Below are 21,239 nucleotides of genomic sequence, written 5' to 3' on the forward strand. Positions count from 1 at the left end.
AGATGTACCGAGCAATAGTCATTAATGTAAAGCACACAAACAGAAACCAACTTCATCCTTTAGTAATTGTGACATTCCAGATATCAGTGGGATTGTTTGTTTTTTTTGTTTCTCTCTCCGGTGCGTCATTGTTGTGCATGCCAAAACACAGAATTTCATCTTTGTACTCCACAATGAAGCGAGCTGCTGCAGCAGAATGAATGAGTGAGAAAGTCATTCAGCAGAGAACTCCCACTCAGATGGAGCAGAGCACCTGTGCTCCGGGGCAACTGAAGAGGAGTGGAACAACATCACCGGCCTCTTCATTACTCAGCACACACACAGGCAGACACACACACACACACACACACTGAGCCAGGACCAATGACTAAAGCGATTCATCAGTGGAATCGTGGCCAGAGGCCTATCTGTGGGTGTGTGAACACATGTGAGACACCGGGAAAGAGATAAACGATAGCCAACCAGAATTCCTGATGATTTGTACCACAGTGTCCATTTACAAGCTGAGCGTTTTACACTGTGATCTTCCTCTTCTCACCAAATCCTTATTAAATCCTGAGAAATGCATCAATATCTAACCTAATTCATGTCAATACTCAGTAAAGTGAAAGTCAAAATCTATTAAGTAAATTAAAAAAAAACAAAAAGTCTTTTGAGTCTTCATTTAGGGATATAACCAACTTAACTAAGTACAGTCTTTACAAGCAACCTATCAGAGATGAGTCAGCCTCAAGTTTTCAAGTAATAACATCTCAGCAGTCAGGTACAGTTTGAAGCGTTACTCAAATGCAGATATTCCTGTCAGGCTACAGGAAAGTCTAAATTTAAGTTCTCGTTTTGGTGACTTTGTGAGTATGATGCAAATCCAAAGTCGTAATAATTGCTCGAGTCTAACTGAAGTTTCTAAGTAAATCTGAAAGCAGTCACAGTAACATCAATAACTCTTGCTTGACTGACCCAAATCAAGACAATTTCAGATTTTTGGACAATTAAGTCTCACTGCAGTCATATTCAAAACATAATAATAATTTTCATTCCTGTCGAGGCCAATTTCCAACAGTCTGATTCAAGTCACCTGTAATTTGCTTTGAACTATAATTCTTACTGAAAATTAACTTTTATTTATAGAATGATTTTATCAGTCTAATCACTGGTTAACTATTACTTTTTTTGTGGAACCCAATGCTGCAGCCTCATGTCGAGTCGGATTGCACGTACTGCATGTTTTACACAATGAGGGAAGTAGTCAGATTTAGGCAGCACTTTATCGCACTGGGAAGTCATTAAAATTGAGGGGAGGCCAGACCGTCTGACAGTTTCAGACACATGGTGTAACACAAACCCCAGGTCTGGTCTAGTACAAAGAGTGAGACAGGTAACCGAGCCCAGGGGAGAAACCTGTGACACACTTGTTATATCACCGGAAAGAGGACACTGCTGACTGAAAATCAGGCACTTGGAAAGATTGAGAGAGGAGAGCCGTCAGTGGACAGGTTTGATTAGGGGAGAAAGTCAAATGTGACAGAATCCAGAGAGGTCAGAGAGGTTTCGCAACTTGTTGCTTAGTTTGGATGCTCAATAGCAAAGAAGAAGCGCAGTCAACAAAATTGGAATCAGATCACTTAACAAATCGTCACCTAAAAAGAGTTAAAAAAGTACCTAAAATAAATTACAGAACGTGAGTCGACAGTACTACAATACCACTATGGGCCAGTGGGTGGTGTCGTGAGTCAAAATAGGGTGTGATGAACTAATGAAACATGTTGGCGACTGCAAGCAAACTGTAATCTACTAAAATGACTGGATGCTACGGGGACTTATCATTAGCACTCTCACACACAAAATTCTGATCATGTCAATTTAATAAATTGCATATAACAGTTGCAGTGATGTGAAATGGAAATAGCCTTATCCAGTTTCAAAAGGCCAGTGATTTTTAATTGGAAATGTTTGTCATCCAGTGAAATATAACTATCCCTCGGGACAATGCAACAAGGAGGCTGAAATGGGATGAGAATAATGAAAAGATAAAGTGTTACGCAACATCTAACTCAGCATCCAATTTAGTCTCCAATAAAAGAAACCTCCACTCTGAGTGATGTTTAAGCATTTTTGTTATTTTTGGTTGTGCAGACAGTCACACCTGGAGATCTGTGATACCTGCAAATCTCTGCACAGGCTTATGCCTGCTCTCCTGAGAGTTATTGAGCCAGGCAGTAAAGGATCAGACATTGAGATGCAGCTCACCATCGCCACTGTCTGAGTCGTAAATATCCTCCGCTCTATCAGTCTTCCTCTCTCCCCATTTTTTTTTTTACCCCCCCCCCCCCCCCCCCCGACTTTTTTTCCCTGTGTCCTCATGTGACCCCCGACTGACTGCTTCTGGGAGCCGATCGGTGATGATGAAGAGTAACGTGAAACTACATTGTGTCACGTCACAGACATGCCTGTCATAACCGGTAACTGAGTCAAAAAAAACAACCCAAAACAGAGCGTAGCAGGTGAAAAGGGCTTAAGATGACAGCTGAATTCACCACCCTCGCTGAATGCATAATGGCACTTTCCAGAGTTATTCAGCGTTGGATCAACCTGAACGGAAACACTCATAGAAGTTCATGTTGAGAATCATAAAGACATTTCTACTCACTGCAAATAATGAAAATCCAGCATTCCCAGTCCAACTGTAATATAAATACTGGATCACACAAAAGATTATGAGACTGGTTACATTGATATTCATGAAAAAAAAAATCAGTTAAAAGGCATCTAAATAAAACAGTTTCAAAGCTCCCTTGCGGCCGCTTTGTTTCAGACTGCTTTACAAGAGTTGTTTGAGTCATCTCCATGTTTTGCTTCCTTTCGCAGCTCGGCACTAATGAAGTTGAAATGAGATGCTATGTCAAACAAAATGTCACTTACTCTTTTGTTCAACTGAAGGAAGATGAAACACGACAGCGCAGGTCGAATGGCAGGATGAATGACGGAAAAACAATTTTCAACAAGGTTGTCTGATCCATCGCTTTAACAATAACTGATCAAAATCAGCTGGAGCGAAGATGCCTTGCCTGGCTAATGCACCATTCTTTACTTTTTTTTAATATCAGATCTAAAAGCGCTTGAGGGAAAGATTTGATCAAACACTCGTCTTTGGCCTCTGCCTCACTGCCGGATCTCTTTGGACCGTCACACCTCACGATGCAGTCGGACCAGTCAGGTCAGCAGACAGATTGATATGTAAACTCTGCCTCTCCTGCTTTACTGCATTGATTACAATCGATTAGTGTGGCTCGGTGAAGCCGCAGTAACTGATAACAAGCACATAATCCGCCGCGTAATGGCTGTCAAAGATTTAGAAATTACGCTGAGGAAAATAGCCAAATAGCCCAGGAGAGCTTTGATGAAGCATTTGACCGAATCAATCACAGATTTCCATCACTGCGGGGCAGAAATACTGCTGCTGGTGACATTTTTTCTTCACTTTGGTTGAAAAAAACCCAACTATGTTTTCAGAATTGATTAAAACACTGCAGTTTATGAGTGCAGCTCTGAAAACAACCAGTTAGAGTCTATTTGGTGATGCATTTACAGGATCTGATCTCCAGCTGAGATCCTTGGCAGACGAGGGACAAGGACTGAAATTGCACAAGTGTGCGGCCGTCTGAAGGAGCGGAGACGTCAAAGGGAGAAAGTGTTAGCGCTCTGCAGAGAGATCGACAACCACAGTTCTAACACGGGGTTGGATGTTGTAGCAAAGCCCTGAGCTGCCATCCGTTTCTTCTCCTTCATCTCCCGTCCCTTTGCTTTGCACATCTTTAATGTTCTGTCCTGCTTTCAAGTGAATAAGTATCTTCCTCATTCCCCGCTCTTATCTTCACTTCAGACTCGGTCTTAGCACTTGGAAGTCCCTTGAAGCAAAGAGGACATTTCAAAGCTGAAATTTTTTTTTTTTTTTCTTCCCCTTTTCCTCAAAAAATGAATGACGAATATTTCAAAGACTCCAAAGCAGCATCAACAAGAGATCTCGGTCTCCGCTATGACTTATTTAATGCTGTGGTTGTGTTTCGGTGCAAGTCTTAAATGTGCACATGTGAACAGTTTGCAAGTCAAAATAACGGAAATCGACTGAATTGTTTTTGAAAAACAGGAAAAACCAAGTGCTGACAGATGTGAATGACTTTGTGAATTCACCTCAGTCTGAATGGGAAACTGAATTACACCCCAAAATAAAATCTCTCTATGACGAAAGACACAAATTCAGAGGGGTTTCTCAGAAGTTATGCAACAGGTTTCATCGTGACAGAATTATTCTGTCTTTGACGATCGATGGTCCAAAATAAGTAAAACATATCTACAACTAAATAATCATAGCGATACATGTTCTGTATAGCCAATAGCACTTTTTTCAAGTCTTCATTAAAGTGATCTATTAAACACAGAATACGTGCCAGCTTTGGACACCCTGCACTCAGCCTGTCATCTGTCCACACTGGGACTGTGAACGGGGTGATTTTTAGTTTCATTCTCTGAAAAGTAGTACTTGCGATTTGTCAACTTGTGGGAAGATTAGAAACACTTGCTGCCCCGACGCCTGCTCGCGCCGTCTGTGGGCATGACAGAGCTGTCCACAAAGCCGCTCCTCCTCTCTGCTCTGGATTATGTCACATGCAAAAAAAAAGCACCTCAACTATCCCGTGCAAATCCCCAATCAATTTAAATACATTTTTAATAGGCCTATGAAAACGACCAGAGGACTATATAGAAGCTGAACAGCCAACATCTTTCCTCGGAGGGGAATAAAGTTATCTCCTATATACACCAAAAACAGCAGTGGAATGAAGTTGTGGAAGTCAGTATTATTGATATCTAGATTTTTTACAGCCTTATATGACCAGCCATTTCTCCCAAATCAATGCTAACTAGTGAACTAACTATTGGAGTGAAACCAAATGATAAGACTACATTGTACATTAACAAACACAAAGTTTATTCTGAATGTAGAAACACAGCTACGTTGTATAAAGTCAAATTTGCATCTCAAAGACTTTGACAGATACTTGAGTTTCTTCTCCCACTCAGAAGTCAGAAAATTCACTGTTCTCGGTTCATGAATGCATAATAACTGCCAGAAAAACAAAACTCTATACATACTGCTTTTGCCTGAAGGATGGTGGCAAACCAACTATATGCTGTGTACAGAACTAACACATGAACAGTTATTATCTGATCTGCAGTTTTATGACAACATAATCTTTCTGGTGCGAAAAACAAAAATCTAACTGAAATTATTATAATGTGAGTTATAAAAGAAAAATGTGGATTGATACATGACAAAGGACGGAAACATTCTAGTTGAGCTAAAAGATTTCAGAGTCTTTTGCTTGCTTGACAAAGGTTGGCTCAAGAACAAAGTGACAGCAACTAAAAGAAAACATTTACTTTCCTATTGTGTTCACCCGTCGGCCTCTGAATTTATCTGGAAGGCTCCACTGACAATAAATGGATGGGAATTGCTTTGCAGCCCACACCTGCTTCTCTTGGCCTTCCTAGTTTTATTCCTGCGGTTATGATAGTATTAGTGTCTTAGGGTGTGATGTATGCATGATTTAAAAGTATTTACTTTACAATGAATGACCTGTTCAGCGAAAGTGAAGCTGGAAAACTTTTGATTGGCAGTAGAAATGTGTCTGCGTGTCCCGGGGTTGTGTCTGTGAGCATGGAGGTTAGCACTACATCAGATTCCCTGTAATGCCAGTGACGCGGCAGTGCTCCATCTGACAGTCCATCTGCAGCGGGCTGAACACCTGTCACACCTCAGTGTCTGTCAGGGGAGGTGAAGGCAGACCTGCTGGTCGCCAAACTGCCCTTCAGGGCCAAGTTGCCACATGATTTGAGAGTATCCGCCGGCACAAACAGAATGTGTCAGCTGGACAGCCAGCGCTTCATCAAAATGCTCAACGTGAGTCCAACTCAATTTTTTTTTTTTCCCCCTTCACTTTTCCAAAGACTGAATCACAAAGTTTATTGAATTAACATTTGAGCAGCACATTAATCTGAATTTATTCAAACTGCACTCGTGAAAATTACTTTGTGAATATGCATGGACCTTTAAAAATCTACAGAAAATAGCGAACTGCTCTCGTTTAAAGTACATTTGCTGTATTTATAAAAGTAGATAAAGGGAACCTGCCGCAGAGTGGTTCTGCATTTGCAAATCTACAGCAGGGAAGAGGAGAAGAGAGAGCTACTAAAATAAGAGTGAGGCAACAACTAATCTTTGCCAGGTAAAAGTATAAAGCCTGATTTGGAAGCACACATTTGCTTTGTTTTTCCCAATTTTAGATAACCACCCTTGTTTTTGTCAAGCAGACGGGTGGCAATCTCCATGGGACATCCCATCCAGTCATGTCTGACGCTTCAATCTGTTCTCTTCTCTAATTGAGAAGGCAGGAGGTATTTTTAGCTCCAGATATTCAATAAAAGCAGATGCTCCTCCGGAGATTTTACACGGGAGATAAACACACAAAAATAGCATGACACGGCAGTCGCACTGCAACACCAAGGCTGCTGTCATGCGCCATATATCCTCCAGCTTCCCGGCCGGCAGCGCGGTTACCCACAAGGCCTCCCTGAACGCACCTTACCCTCTCATACTGAGCAGGTAAATCGTTGAAGGACGTCAGACGCACTTTATCACGGGGATCGGGAGCGCAGCACAGAGTGCAGGCCTTGACACAAACTTCTGGCCCACTGACAGCAGAAGCACTATTCGTGCACTGCAGCACAACTGCTGCAGCGTTACACCACGACGGACGATTCGACAAGAAGTTTCCACCCAGAGGTTTGCTACGTGAAGCCGTTTCTGAGGAGAGGACGCGGCCACTGGCCTCATGTAACAAGCACTCCCGCCTTGGACAAGCCTCAGTCGTAAGGATTTAATGATGAAAGTGAGTTCACAGATGAAAGAAGGACACAGTCTGCACTCAAGTTACGTGTCTGAACTATAGATGTCAACTGAAAACATACTTTGCATGAACATGAAAGAAATTGTATTTGCCTTGAGGGGGAACGATTGAAAATGTGCTTGTGTAGGATGACAAACCAAAAAGGTTTAGTCAAGGAGGCATTTGTAGAATACAAAGCTCAAGGTTAATATCATAATAGAACCCATAAACAAGTTTAATCCCTTAAAATGAACATAAGCTGTAAAAATAGGGCGGGACTGTTTATTTCAGCACACGGTGGGGAGGAAACAAAAAGAAACAGCTTTCAGGCAATGTGTCAAGGCTCTGCAGCAGTAGTCATCCGCCAACAACAAGAACTGCTATTTTGTAAGCAAGATGCATCTGATCTGAAGGTAATGAGAACACTGCAAAGACATTAAACACTTTACCAGTGTCCAAGTAGGGAGGTTCACACATTTGTTGGCTTAAATGTTATAATTTGAAGGTTGCTACTCTGTAAAATATCAGAATTCTAGATCATCTGTTAACCAGTTCGTAACTTTGTGTTAATTTTGTGCGATAAAAGAAACAAGAATTAAGTGGCTCTACATGTTTGACATTTAACTAGTGTATGAACCCATTCTTATACCAAAACATGTTTTTTCTAATCGTATATGGCCACAGTGTCATTTAGAAAGAGTCCAAACATGTATAAGACCCTGTGCAGCCTACAGACTTGGAGATTGTGAAATTTGATGAGACACAAATGACTGAGCTCAGTGATGCTGCAAGAGTCAATGAAAAAGATACGATGGTTCTTTACTTAGCAGTTGGCAACTCGCATAAGATTAACCACTTGCTTGAAATCAGAATTAGAAAGCAAAAAGAAAAAGAAAAGTGAGTTTCAATTAGGATTATTTTGTAAAATAATCAATAAAAAGATAGGAACTCCCTGGGTTTCAGCTCATAGCAAAGAAAACAAACAAATAAAAAGTAAACTGATGATAGGTTGTGAATGTGCTGAGTTGCTGAGTGTCTTCATGAGATGTGAATCCATGTAAAGAAACTGATGGAATCAAGGAAGAGGGAAAAAGAAATGCCACTTCCAAAGTCTTCGTTATCTAGAACATCACTGCAGTAATTTGCTATAACAATAAGAATTTGGAATTCGGCTATGTCAGTGACCAAATATCTGACAATGAGCAGTGGAATTCACGCTTTCCTGTTGACGTATTATCTGAAAACCTGAGAATATCTATGAACCACAGAAAAGCTACGTCCGGAGCGAGACAGGAAACCAGGCTCTTTGTCATGTTCAGGAATGTCCACGAGGTAGACACAGCAAGTCCGAGCTGTAACCAAGAACGTACATCTCAGAGGAGGAAAACCATATTGTTTCTACTGTGTCTCTCCATTTCCTGTATCAATTAATGTGCTGCAAACACAGTTTCCACAGTAACAGTAAATCACGCAGCTCAAAACTCCCGGACATTCCTGACTCTACAAACACATCCCTAATTTTACCTCCTCTTTTCTGGTGACAATAGAAGGAACAAGCGGCAGCGACGAAGGATGTTTTTTAGAGGCGCGCGTGGGGGGCGGGGGGGTTAGAGAGGGTGTATTGTACCTCGTTTCCTTCAGTGTTGCAGCAGAGGCCTCTGAGAGCCAGCTGGGACAAGTGCACACGAGGAGCAGCATCCGTATGGAACATCCAAGGTCCTGAGATTTCCCGCCGGGCTCCGACCACGTGTCCGGAGCCCAAAAGAGCAGGAGGAACGGGGACAGAGAGATGTGGTATTGTTCTCCTCTCTCCTCCTCCTACTCCCCCCCCCCCACTCCAACCCCCACCATTAGGGAGACGGATTAAGTCCAAGAGCTGCTTGTCCAAAGTGTGTCTGGCTCGCTGTATGCTGAGACACACACACACACGCACGCACACACACACAATTGCAGCGCGCCTCTTCAATTAGGCCTACTTCATCTTATTCGAACTGACAGATGCACATTACAAAAAAACAACAACATGGAAAATTGGCCTAAAATAGGGAGAAGTTATTTATGCCTGAGCAGCCCAGTTGCTGAGGCCGAATAAGCCAATTACAACGACACCAAATTGTGTGTGTGTCAACATGCTAACACAAAACAAGCAAGGAGGCTTCTAAATCCTGGAGTTACGACCCAGATGAGGGGGAGCCTCCTTTTGATTTGGAGTCCGACGAGTAAAATCCGATGGGAAGGGAGCCGAGGAAGGTGTGGCTGAAATGATTGCCGCCTGCGTTCCCTGCAGCTCTGATGATGAGGTTTACCTGCAGAAAGAAGATGATGTGACGGCTCGAGGACCTGACAGGGTTGACATTTTGAAGAGAGAGCCCACTGAGGCCGGTCCAGCGGGGGTCCAGTTACAATAGAAGGGAGTGTCAAATGAGCAGAGTGACACATTTATTTGGATTAATATCATGGAGCAAACAGCACCCAGTGCTTTGAGTAGTGTTGTCAGAAAAGTAGAAAACCACAAATTAGACGTCGCAGAACATGAAAGATTTTTTTGTTGTGTTTTTTTTGGTCTATGGACACAAATGAAGCATGGAGGAAACAAATGCTGCTGTGAATAATACCCTTGTATATAACAAATAAAAGATGAACTTCATTCAATCATTTGATGGCTTTAATAAAACCCCAGCAAAGGAAAACAGAAGGCATGTTTTGGTTGGTTAAGTTTTTGAAACCCCGTGAATCAACCAACAAAGGAAGTTCTTTTATTCAGACTCAATATCTGAAGGGATTCAGACACAGAACCAACTAATTACCATTTGAAAAAGCTGCACGTTTAAAAAGGGAAAAGAAGGACTATCTAACAAAGGCTACAGAGCAAAAATAATTTGTTTTGGATATCAATACAAAATCCAAATGGAAAAAAAAACTGTAAAAAGCTTTGTTTGTTTGCTTTTAGAACCTAGAGATTGTTTTATATTTTACCTGAAAAAAAACAGATTCTCCAGCAATGATAGATAACCAGAGTCAACCAGTAACTGGCGCAATCTGATTGAAATTACAATTAGAGAATCAAAGAAACGACACATCGGATTACTCTGTGTAAGTCTGAGCCATACCGTCACCACTTCACACACAACTCATTGATTCACACAAAAAGCAGTCCATTTGAAAAGAAACAACAATATTGATTGCCTGCAGTGTAAAACATGATGATAGTGGGTCTGATCAATCTCATCACTTTATTCAGTGTTCATGTGAACAGGTCAAACTGATCTCAATAAAAAGAAGACAAAAAGAAAATGGCCGTATAAAATGCAGCTACTGACAATGAACTGCCATCCAGTTACTTCAAGACTGAACTTGCAAATTGCATTCGAACATAAATATCAGAAATATCTACCAAACTTCCAAACTCTCAGTCTTGAAGACCGCGCCTTGTCATCTGTGGCTGCAAAGACAAATAATACTTGTGAAACTGGGTTGATAATCACTGTCCTGCTCACAGCATCAGGCAAAACCGCTGTGAACAAAACAAGCCAATTATTCTGAATCAGCTTTGAAATCTTCTGAGGGGAACCGAGGATGACTCCGCAGACAAGCCGTTGTTTTACAACCCTACAACAAGCTACAACAGAACTCCTGTGTTTGTGTTGAGCCACACAGTGTGGGTGGGTTATTTGCACAGAGGTTTGGTGTGACACCGAGCCTGATGCAAGCGGATCAAGATCGAGACTACAACCTTGTTCTGATAAGGGGAGATGTGGCCTTTAAAGAGCTTGAGTCACATATGGTGTTAGCAGCTTAAACGTGGTGCACTCGCCAACACGCAACATCCATCAAATATCTCTCAAAGATGCCTATCAAAGGAATAATGAAGCAATCAGAGCAACCACTCAGCACACTAATTACCAGAGCTAGCCTCGGACGCCCACCGGCAGCTTCTCGGAGAGCGTGTGTGTGTGTGTGTGTGTGTTTAAAATGCTCTCCAGGAGAAAAATGTCTCACCAACAGACGTTTAATTACCAGAAGATGAGGAGCTTTGGTGCACCCATGCCATCACTCATGGCTGAATTAATGAATAGGTAAACAGCGGAGGAACAAGCCAGACTCAGCATGGTTGGATGAGATCTGCAACGCCGCGCACTCAAGAGTCAGCAGTGTTTAATATTATGGATGAAGCGGTGGGTCGAGGCCACGGTAGGTTGGAGATGGGAGCTCAGAAGAAGAGCTGAGCTTTGTGCGTGACTTGTTTTCTAAGCGTCAGACAGTATGTGATGAAGTGATAAACCCATAGATGATCCACACCCCGGAGTTTTAAACATCCAGCAGGTGACAGAATAACAACATAAAGAACATGACTGCTCTGTTTCATCAGGGAAGCGTGTGGGATTATCATAAATCTCGCTGGTCTCCACCTACTAGATGGCAAATAACAAATGAGTGACAAATTAAAGACAAATGATCTTGAAGAGCCTCGGTGAGATGAAGTACCACTTTGCCACCCCGCTCGGTGGGAACTTCAGGAGTAAACATCTTCCCTCATTTGAATTTCTAATGAGGGTGCTCCTCAACAAAGTGTTTATGATCTGATAGATGCATAAAACCACCGCATGCACGTATCTTCATGAGCATCTTTAACGATAAAGCCTATTTAATGTATAGGGTTTTATTTTACAGATATAATTGTTGTCAGATTGTTCATTGTTGTTTTGTTGTGATGATAGATTTTTAAATGTTTCATGTTGTATATTTCATTGAAATGTTTCTTTTTTATTAGATTTTTAAAATGTTTAATCCTTTTTAGAGAAATTAGTATTCACAAATGCATTTAAAATGTATCAACAAATACATTATGACATGTCGGAGGGTGTTCTTATTTACTGTAAACTGAGTAGCTGAGAGATGGTGAGTTGGTTGGTATTTAAAGCTTGGTCTTTCGATTTATCTCAGTTAATGGAGTAAAATATGGGCACTGTGTCACTAAGGCACAATCCAACATGGTTTTCAGAAAGTTACTGGGATTACCACAGTCACTGAAAAGGATTCCCTGTGCCACTAAAAAGAGTGAATTTGGTAAGAAAAAAAGAGACAATCTGCACATACTGTATAACCATCAAAACAGCTTTCGTATTTTGTTGATAAACAACAATAACAACAAAACTGTGCAAGACAAAACTAAATGTCAATGGCATTCCAGTGGCCCATTTGTGACTGTTTATTGGAATCAAATGTCAAATGCGTGGCCCCAAAGGGAAGAAGACATCGGCCAGCTGGGGGAGAATTTGCAGGTGTCTTCTCCTTCATCGCTCCTTTCGTCTCCTCCCTGTGATGTAAGACGTGGGACAATATAGCCGGGATGAGCTGCAGGATCTATTATTAGTGGTCCAGTGAAGAATGAAGCGAGAGCCCGGGGGACAACAGAGGAGGCGGTCAAACCTTGCTGACATTATTTTAAGAGTTGCAGTGGTGACAATTTCTGGAGGAGCACTTCGGTGCCACAGATGACAGAGCTGAGTGTGCATCGCATTCCGAAGGATCATTCCAGTGTCGTTTACTAGAGAGTCCGTAAAGCATACAGAAAAAACATGCACAACAAACTATGCATACCGCAACACTTCCAATGCATTTTTCTCCCTATGAGTTCACTGGTTTTATGAGTTAAAGCACACATTCAGATTCATAAAAGACTCAAAATATCAAACAAGATACAAACAATCCTATTACAACTATGAACACAATTGCTTTTACTAGCACGTTTGACAAATTGCATTTCACAACATAAACGGTCTGTGCGGCAACCAGTGTGCTTAATTTATTTGTAACTTCTGATGAACTGAAATCGTCAAGTCATCTCTTGTCTCCAGCAGGACACTTTTCTTTTCGGGGAGGGAGCTGAGGAGTCGTTACAGCAGCAGCAGAGTCGTTGGGCTTGTGCCGTCAGCAGTTGCCACTCTCGGAGCATACGAGATAATCTGGGTGTGAACATGAATCTCTTACATCTGCGGAGACGCGGGCCAGAACCATAAGGCAGTTTTGAATGTAAATGAGATGGAACGGTAGTCAGGATCGGGAATGTTTCCCTGGCACGCTCGTCTCGAAGTCAGAGGTCTGTCCAGTTAGACGTCCAATCAGATTTGCTGCTGTGATGAAGCAGATGATGTTGAGCCTTTTCACTCCCAATCCAGATGCTCGAGCAGCAATCTCCCTACATTGCAGGAAAATTCCGCTGTCTCCATGGTGATACGACAGCCACAAACAATCATGCCAGCCACCACCAGCAGGGCCCCAAACAAACAAGCAAATGCCACAAACTGCTGCTGTGTCATTTGAAAGTTGTTGTTGTTTTTTTATATGCTGCTCTTTGCATCAAAATCTATTTAGGAATCTTGCGGCTCATTCAATTCATCATTCTTACATATCACTGTATCCAGTTTGGGTTTGCAGGGGGCCGGAGTCAATCCCAGCTAAATAAGGGTGGAAGCAGCAGGATAGCAACCTGGCCTGGTCTCCAGTCCACCACAGTGCAAACACAGAGAGACAGACAGGCGCACACACACACACACTAACCCAAAGAGCATGCAAACTCCACACAGAATGGCCCGGATTCAAAACGAACACCTGTGAGGCTATGAGGTCAGAGCAGTGACAGCTATACCGCCACGCAGCATAGATCATTCAATCCTACCTAAAATTAATGCTGTGTCAGATTACCAGACACCTTCCCAGTCCCCATGGGGACACAAATCTCTTCGAGTGGAGAGCGAGACAGAAGGGAATGGAAGGAGGAAACATAAGCTGCTCTCTAATTGGGGGTGACAAGTGCTGATGGGTTCATATTTGAGGAGTTCCCCCAGAGGTGCTTAATAGTACGATTACAATGAAATGCCAGCTCCCATGGCACTCTTGACAAGGAAGACATCAGAGACATACAGTAAATCCATTGTGGTTCGTCTCCTGGCTGCCATGTTACCTCCACTGAAAACCTTAGTTAAGAAGAGCATTTTGGCTCAAGGTGCTTTCTCTGCTACACTATCCTCCTCCTCCTCCTCCTCCTCCTCCTCCTCCTCCTCTTCCTTCTGTCTCCTCTATATAAGTTTTTACCTCGTATGACCTGGCCGAGGACTTGGCTTCCACTGTGCATGGGGAACATCAGGCGCAGCACTCTTCAGCCCATCAATCAGACTCTCCAGCAGCCATGAAATAAGCCACATGCGGCAGAGCAAAGAGAGGAAACAATGTCTTCTGATATTTGAGGGTTCCTGATTTCCTTTCTTGTCTCCCTTTGTTTGGACACAAACGGCCTGAAAAACCATAGTGTAACCACTCAAATGAATTGCTGCCTTTGGCTGGCGATTGCAAATGCACAGTATGAGATTGTGTGTTTAAGAGAGGGGAAATGATTCAATTAACGGAGCAGGAAGGATAAAGCAAAGATGACCAAGCATTTATAACAAGAAATGGGAGTTGCTCCCTCTGGTCACCCCAATTCGCCACAACAATTAGCCGCTGACAGTGACAAGGAAGCCCGATGATAAGCTCCAGTGTGGGAGGTGGGTGGAGACTCCTCATTCCCTAACATATGGTGCCACTTTAATCTGTAGCTTCAGTCAGACGAGCCTTGCCGGCAGACAAGGTTTGATTTCAACCGATTAGATGCTGAAAAAATTAATGCTCACGAATTATGAATTAAAGGCTCTTTCGGCTTTTTGCCTTGTAAGATGCTCAGCTCTGGTATTGCAAGTTTCCTGAGTGCAGAAGTTGCCAAGGAAACTAGAGAGTACAGCCTCCCTTCTCCTTCGTCTTCCTTTTGTAAAACTTGATGGAAATGCACTTTTTCTGGGTGAGAGGGTGCTGATTGGGCTCCTTGTTGGCGGGCATCGCAACCTGCCCTCCATTAGAGGCTCTGAGTAATCCCCATAGGTGAGCCCACCCTCAGACCCTATAATCATTAGGCTGAAACCTGCAAGCATCACCAACCTCCACTGCATCACATGACCCCTAGGCTGTGTTTGCTGGGGTAACGCGTGTCACCCCGAGGTCTTCAGCTCCTCCCTCCAGGCCGTCTCATAATCCTATTAGGCCTAGTCACCCGCACAGCATTACAAAATGTGCTGATTGATCCTAAAGCACAAACTCTGTGTTTTTTCAGGCAGCTCACCGAGGAGAACTCAACACTTGCCATCTTTCAGTTTACATGTGTTATCAAAATACATAGTGTTCTTTCTCTGTGACCCTTTTAGCACATATTTATCATATGATGAGGCGGTTGGATTAAAGTGCCTTCCAGATGGTAAGGACACGTAACACTCACGTCAAATAAAAAGCCTTAAGAGAAGCTGTTATGCAGTGAGTAACTGTGACGCTCCAGGTCTTTGCAATCAGCTGTGAGGTTAAAGAATAAGGTTAAGCCAAGCCTTGTGACTCTCTTACACAAAAGGCACCATGGTTATTTTTTCACCTTTGCACAGAGCATGTAGTATATCAAAGAATTATTATTATTTTTTTTTTTAATAAAAAGGTTAGTTGTGATTATCTAACGTGGGCTTGTGTGGCTTTCTTGTTGACAGTAAATTTATTAAGTGCAGCATCTGGGATACAGCAACAACAAACTGTATTATACCACAGACTTCATGTATAAACCACATGTTCACCACTCAAACACTCTCAAAATGCTTTACACTGTTTGCCACAAAGAGATGTGGACACATTCATTCATTGTATCCAGTTGACTACAAGTCAGCAGTGCCTCACAGGACAGTCACTCACACACATTCATCAATTAACCTCAAATGTCCTGTATGTGTTAAGGCAATGGAAGGAAACCAACACACACAGAGGGAGAACATGCCAACTTGGATTCAAATCTGGACCAGGCCTTTCTCTGTGGAGTTTGCATGTTCTCCCTGTGTGTGCATGGTCCGTCTCATGACCGTGTCCTGGGGTCATTTCAGTCTGAGCTGGGTCACTTCCTGTTCCAACCTTTCTTGAATAATCTGTTAATCTTTAATTAAAACATTTATGACTAACATTCACTTTTGGACATGACACTTTATAGTTGAATTATTAAATTTTTATTCGTTTTCTTTTCTTTAAGAAATTAAAGAGAAAACCAGAATCCCTGGAGTAAAACCTTGTGAAAACGTGAGCATGGAGGACGTGAGGACTCAATTCTGTCCATCTCGCCCTCCCACCTGGCCTGTGAAGGGTTTGGAGAGGGTGTTTCCAACAGCAGAAAACTAAACTCCTCAAGATATTTCTCTTCACTTGTATTAGGATTTTAAAATCTTTCAATTAATAATTTACAAAAAAAAAGATCAACTTAAGCTAAAATAAAGATCAAATGTATCTCAAGTAATTATTTAGATCCTCGGTTTTCATGTATTTCAAAGAATACCATAGTGGTCGACTGACTAACAGACCAGCTGTGTCATCCCTGAGGCCCGGCCACGAGCGTAACTCCAAATAGCAGTTCTGCTGTGATTGGGGACTTTCAACATAACCAAATGATACTGATGGAGAGATATCCCTCTGGCGATTCTGCAGTAGATTGTGTAGAAAACTAAAGATTTTCTATTAAATATCCAAGGACATACATGGACATATATTTGTGCTTCTTTTAACACTCTGCTGAACAGATACCTCAACTTACTGCACAAGCTGCATCTAATACTTCATAAATGCTCTCTCTAAAAAAAAAAAAAAAAAAAACACTCCAAAAAATCCTATTACATAACACGTTTACAGCAGCTCACTACTGGGTGGAAGCTTATGTGCCCTTTTTGCCCCTTGGGTCTCTTTTGGCACGGAGGGTAACCATCAGTGGGTGGAGGTGCAGATTGGAGTGGCATGGCTGCAGCTGAGGAATGTCAGGAATTCCCCTTGTAAACACCTCATGCTCGGACAGTCCCCATAGCCTTATCTCTCCGTGCCCGTAGACCCCTTTTAATCATGACGATGGTAAGTTAATCATTACCGACGCCCTCTCCTCTTTTTGCCTTTTCTGCGGTCTCCGTTTCGCATGGTGCAGGTGGGTTTACCGGTACTACAAATAACTTGCGTCTTTTGTTTACCAGAGGCACCATATTGTATATTATTCAGTCTGATGCCCCCCAGTGCCCAAACAGAAGCTGTTTTGATGTTACTGTATACAGTCAAATGGCTTTCAAATGTCAACAGCTTGAAAAAAAAGCGAGGCTTTATCTTTCATTCTCTGGAGAACAGGCAGTTCTGCTCAACTGGGCCCGGCTTCTTCAGGTCCTATGGGAACGTTTTTTTGCTGATAGGATCATAAGTGGCTGAATGAGGGGGGAAATTATTTTTTCTTCCATGTTGAATAGAGCGTCTTTCACTTGCTTTTCAGAACGGCACCTCCCCCTGTAGTTTCCGTGTATGAGCCCCCCCCCTTTGCTCAAATGAAAGTAATTTCAAAAGCAGCTGAGGGCCTTCGTTAATACTGCCTGGTATTTGGAAAACACAGGAAAAAGAAACGCAGGCACAAGCTGGCTTTCCTCCTTTTTTGCTCAGGTGAAATCCTGTTTTGGTCTGCTTGTTGTTTAGTCAGGCTGGAGGAAGGTGCGAAGTCCATCCTGAGCACATATTGTAAAGCGTGAGGGGCCTGTGGGGGCCTGCATTCCACCACACAGTGTACCATTCTCTACCAGTCATGAGGGACGTTGACTTACAAGAACAGAATCCACTCACGCTGTCGCACCCGCGGTCACCCCAACACTTTCCCATCGGCTTGGACATTCTGCTGCAAGAGTAACAAACCAGATTTTCCCTCTTCCTGGAATTTCCCTCATAAGTTCCCTGAACAGAGGCTTGCCGCTCTGGATGGGATAGCCGATATTTTCCGGGTGTTTTCGGGTCCAAAAGTAAACTTTTCCTGTGTTTGGCGATAAGAGAGCAGCTGTGGAGATTGTTTAGCTGCCGGTCGCTCAAAATTCCAGAAGATATCCCGCCAAAAAGGAAGGTGTTGAAATGACTGACACAAACTTTGGCCTCCATCTTTCTGTACCATGAAAACATGACAGGATTTAATAACAATAACCGCAAACGGAAATTATTTTAAACATACATAAAATGTCATTGTTTTGTCAGAATCAAGGAGTGACTGCTGGACCTCGAGACCAAGTTGCAGAATAGTAAAACTAGGAAAGAACATTTTGAATTGCCAAAACATCGACTCATAAGAGACTGGACGATCTGTATTCTTTATTATTGTTGGCATTATGGGTGTATCTGTAGTAGAGACTCCTGTGCCAATTACTTTTTGGTAATTTCACTGCTGCTTTGGTATTTTCTGGGATAATTTCAAAATCAATTATTTGTTTTTTTGTTGTCGTTTTTTTCACATTTAAACACAACAATACATTCCTCCTATAAACACTTAGAGGCTTTCCGGTTTATGCATTCTGACAATAACTAGATAAGTAAAAGGATTTTATAGAAAATGGGATTATTTACATATTGTTTAAAAGCAATGGTGCACCAAAGTTTTGACTTACTTGTTTTTTTGTCTTATGTACTGTCGCTTGATGAATGATTAAATAGATCAATAACCCCAAAAAATTGAGATTCAAATCTTTACCCAACTATAAACTAACCTACTTTTGGGATCCTATAAAACAAATTTGATTTGTGTTTGTCTGAAACTATGCTGTTGTCATCAAACGTTGGCCTGTCAATTCAGAGCTCAACGCAAACAAGATAATGATGCTATAATAAATGCACGTTGCAAACATTTTAATCAGCTGCCCCTGCCACAAATCATCTTCATGTTTCAGCTAAGTGACATTAACTGAATTAAGCGAGAAAGGCAGTGTTACAAGATTCATCCCTCTGGATGTACAACCAGTCCCCGAGCATCCTGCCCAAGCCATAAACGTCCTCATTAGCGTGGAGCCTTTTACTCACATGTTCCCTAATGCTCATTCGTGGTATCACAGCATGTCAGCTTGCCCCGAGGAAGCTGTCAGCTACAGATGTCAGTGCCCCCGCTGACCCCGCTCCCTCCCCCCACCACTGCACACATGGCACTGGAGGATTGTCCTCCAGAACAAAAGAATGGGGGGGTTTCTGTGGAGAGCAGGCAACCAAACATTCCTCTTACAATGGGAAGAGTGGCCGACAGGTTCAATTAGACCACACTTTAAAACCGGGCTCAAAATGAACCCACAGTTTTGGGAAACAAAGCCAGAGCTCCTCACTGACATGGGGGTATTTGGTGATGCGATTTGTTCCTGACGCCACAACGTTTTAAGAGACTTTGGCCTATTGTGCTCTTTGTTGCCGCCTTGTTGCCACAGAAGTAAACCACTTGAAGGGTACTTGGGGCAGAGATCTTCATGAAGCAAGATTGATGGCTCGCCCAGTCTTCATTAACTTTATCTTGAAAGTAAACAGTCACCAGTAATCCAGCCCAATGGATCCTCCACTCTATTGAAGAACTGATCATTCAAAAATGGGGAATACCTTCTTAATTCATCACAATTATTGGTTTTAAAGGACCTGGAGATATAGTAGATCCACATAAAATCCCATAAAAAGTGCTGTTCTACCAGGTTCTAAAACTCAAACCTCGTCCTCTCTCCGTTGAACATGCAATAATAAATCAAGAAGGCTGACCAACAACATCTCAACTTCTGATGATGGTATTCCTCTGCCATGGCATCAGTACCAGCATCAGTGTCTGTGTCATGATGTAATGCGTTTAGACTGAGAGCTGATGTGATTTAGGATGTGTTGCAGTGACATGTTCTGCTGCACTGACAGTGATGTGATGCCCACAACCCTTCAGCCGCTCATAACCACCTGGAAACCCGCCGGACACTGACCACAATCGATTAGTAGAGGGGTATTCTAGGAACGATCGATGAGACACCCCGGAGGTGCAGAGCAGTGTGGGTGAGCTGTCTGATCCCAAGTGCAGATACAAACTGATGTACTCACCTATTACACAAGGTGCGCCGTAACGTCGGGTACTTTGCGTATCCGAGAGAAAAGCCACCGAGAAGCCGCCGCCGTGTCACACTTCACACAGTCCGGGCGCACATGTTGCCAGTCCCCCCTCTTGAGAAATGTCAAAAATCATGAGCCGCCTGTGAAGCCAGTGGAGCCCCCGGTGGAGGACTGCGAGCGCGGACTGTGTCGCTACTTGTCCTCCTCCTCCTCCTCCTCCTCCTCCTCTTCCTCCTCCTCCTCTTCGTCCTGGTCCCTCCGGAGCCGCACGGTGCGTCCAGCCTCTGGACTACATGCGCAGGGCGCCACCCTTTGCTGGAACCCCCGAACCTCTGCGCCCACCTTGACTCTCTCGCAGGGTCCCGACGCTGTAGAAAGCGTTGACGAGACACAAACTCTCCGCCTCGGGGCAGCGTGCGGCTGAAACCGTTGATCGCTCCTTAAGGTCTGATGCGCAATTAACGCGGCGCGCAGGACGCTTGTGCCACCCACCCCAGGAGCGCCTCGTCGCGAATGGATACGGACGGGGAATGTTAATGAGGGCCGCTGCAGAGTTTCCTCCGCCTTGCACAGGAAAACCCGAAAGTTACCTGACAGGAGAGGAGCGACTGACGCAATGACGGAATAGAAAGCGTCAATGAAACCAAAAACTCGTGGCTGCACGGCCACCGGCCAGTCAGCAGAGATGACGTGCCCACCTCTGAGAAACACCTGTTGTTGACTGGAAACAACGGTGAGGCCAGTGAAAGAGATGAGAGACTTAAGTTTCATAAGTAAGATTAATTTCTGAACTATTTGTCCTGCAGAAGCAGCTGTGGGAGTTTATGGAGACGCACAGATGAAAGAGCAGGATGATACACGACCATCTGTCTGTTAACGCATATAAATGGTTTATTTTTTTCCTGTGGGGGTGAAATACAATTATTACCACAGGTGGTACCAAAAGTCAAACTTGAGTTTCAGCCGATAGTGATGAAACCAGACAACTCTCGTTAATATTTTGATCATAGATTGAAATTAACCCTATTATTAGATCGCATCATGTTTATTTCTTCATGTTGCCTTTTTTGGCAAAATAAATTCCGAGGGTGCATATAACTTCTATTTTTTTTTCATTGTCAACATTTGTATTAGGTTGGATTTGTTCCTCTGCTAACACACTGAAGTAGTTAAAACTCAGGTTTGAATCAGTATAGCCTTTGCGTGTGGAGTTTTTACATCTTACCCCCGAGGAAGGGTTTTTCTCTGGGTACTTAAAACATGTATTTGCTGTTACCTGGTCACTCTTATTTGCCCTTGTATGTGTAAAAATAAGTATGATGGGCTGTATTCCAGTTAACTTGA

At 42.9% G+C, this 21,239-nt stretch overlaps 1 protein-coding gene across 1 annotated transcript in view; it reads right to left on the bottom strand.

Moving 5' to 3' along the window:
* The window catches only part of tmem108 (transmembrane protein 108), a 48,366-nt gene extending 28,350 nt beyond the window's left edge, over positions 1-20,016 (bottom strand). Inside the window, exon 1 of the mRNA XM_080514830.1 lies at positions 19,887-20,016. The gene's annotated coding sequence lies outside the window, so the exon portion shown is untranslated. The remainder of the gene's footprint in view (positions 1-19,886) is intronic.
* Positions 20,017-21,239: the final 1,223 nt, after the last annotated feature.

Source organism: Blennius ocellaris, assembly GCF_963422515.1.
Source record: "Blennius ocellaris genome assembly, chromosome: 19".
In the NCBI taxonomy this organism is placed as follows: Eukaryota; Metazoa; Chordata; class Actinopteri; order Blenniiformes; family Blenniidae; genus Blennius; species Blennius ocellaris.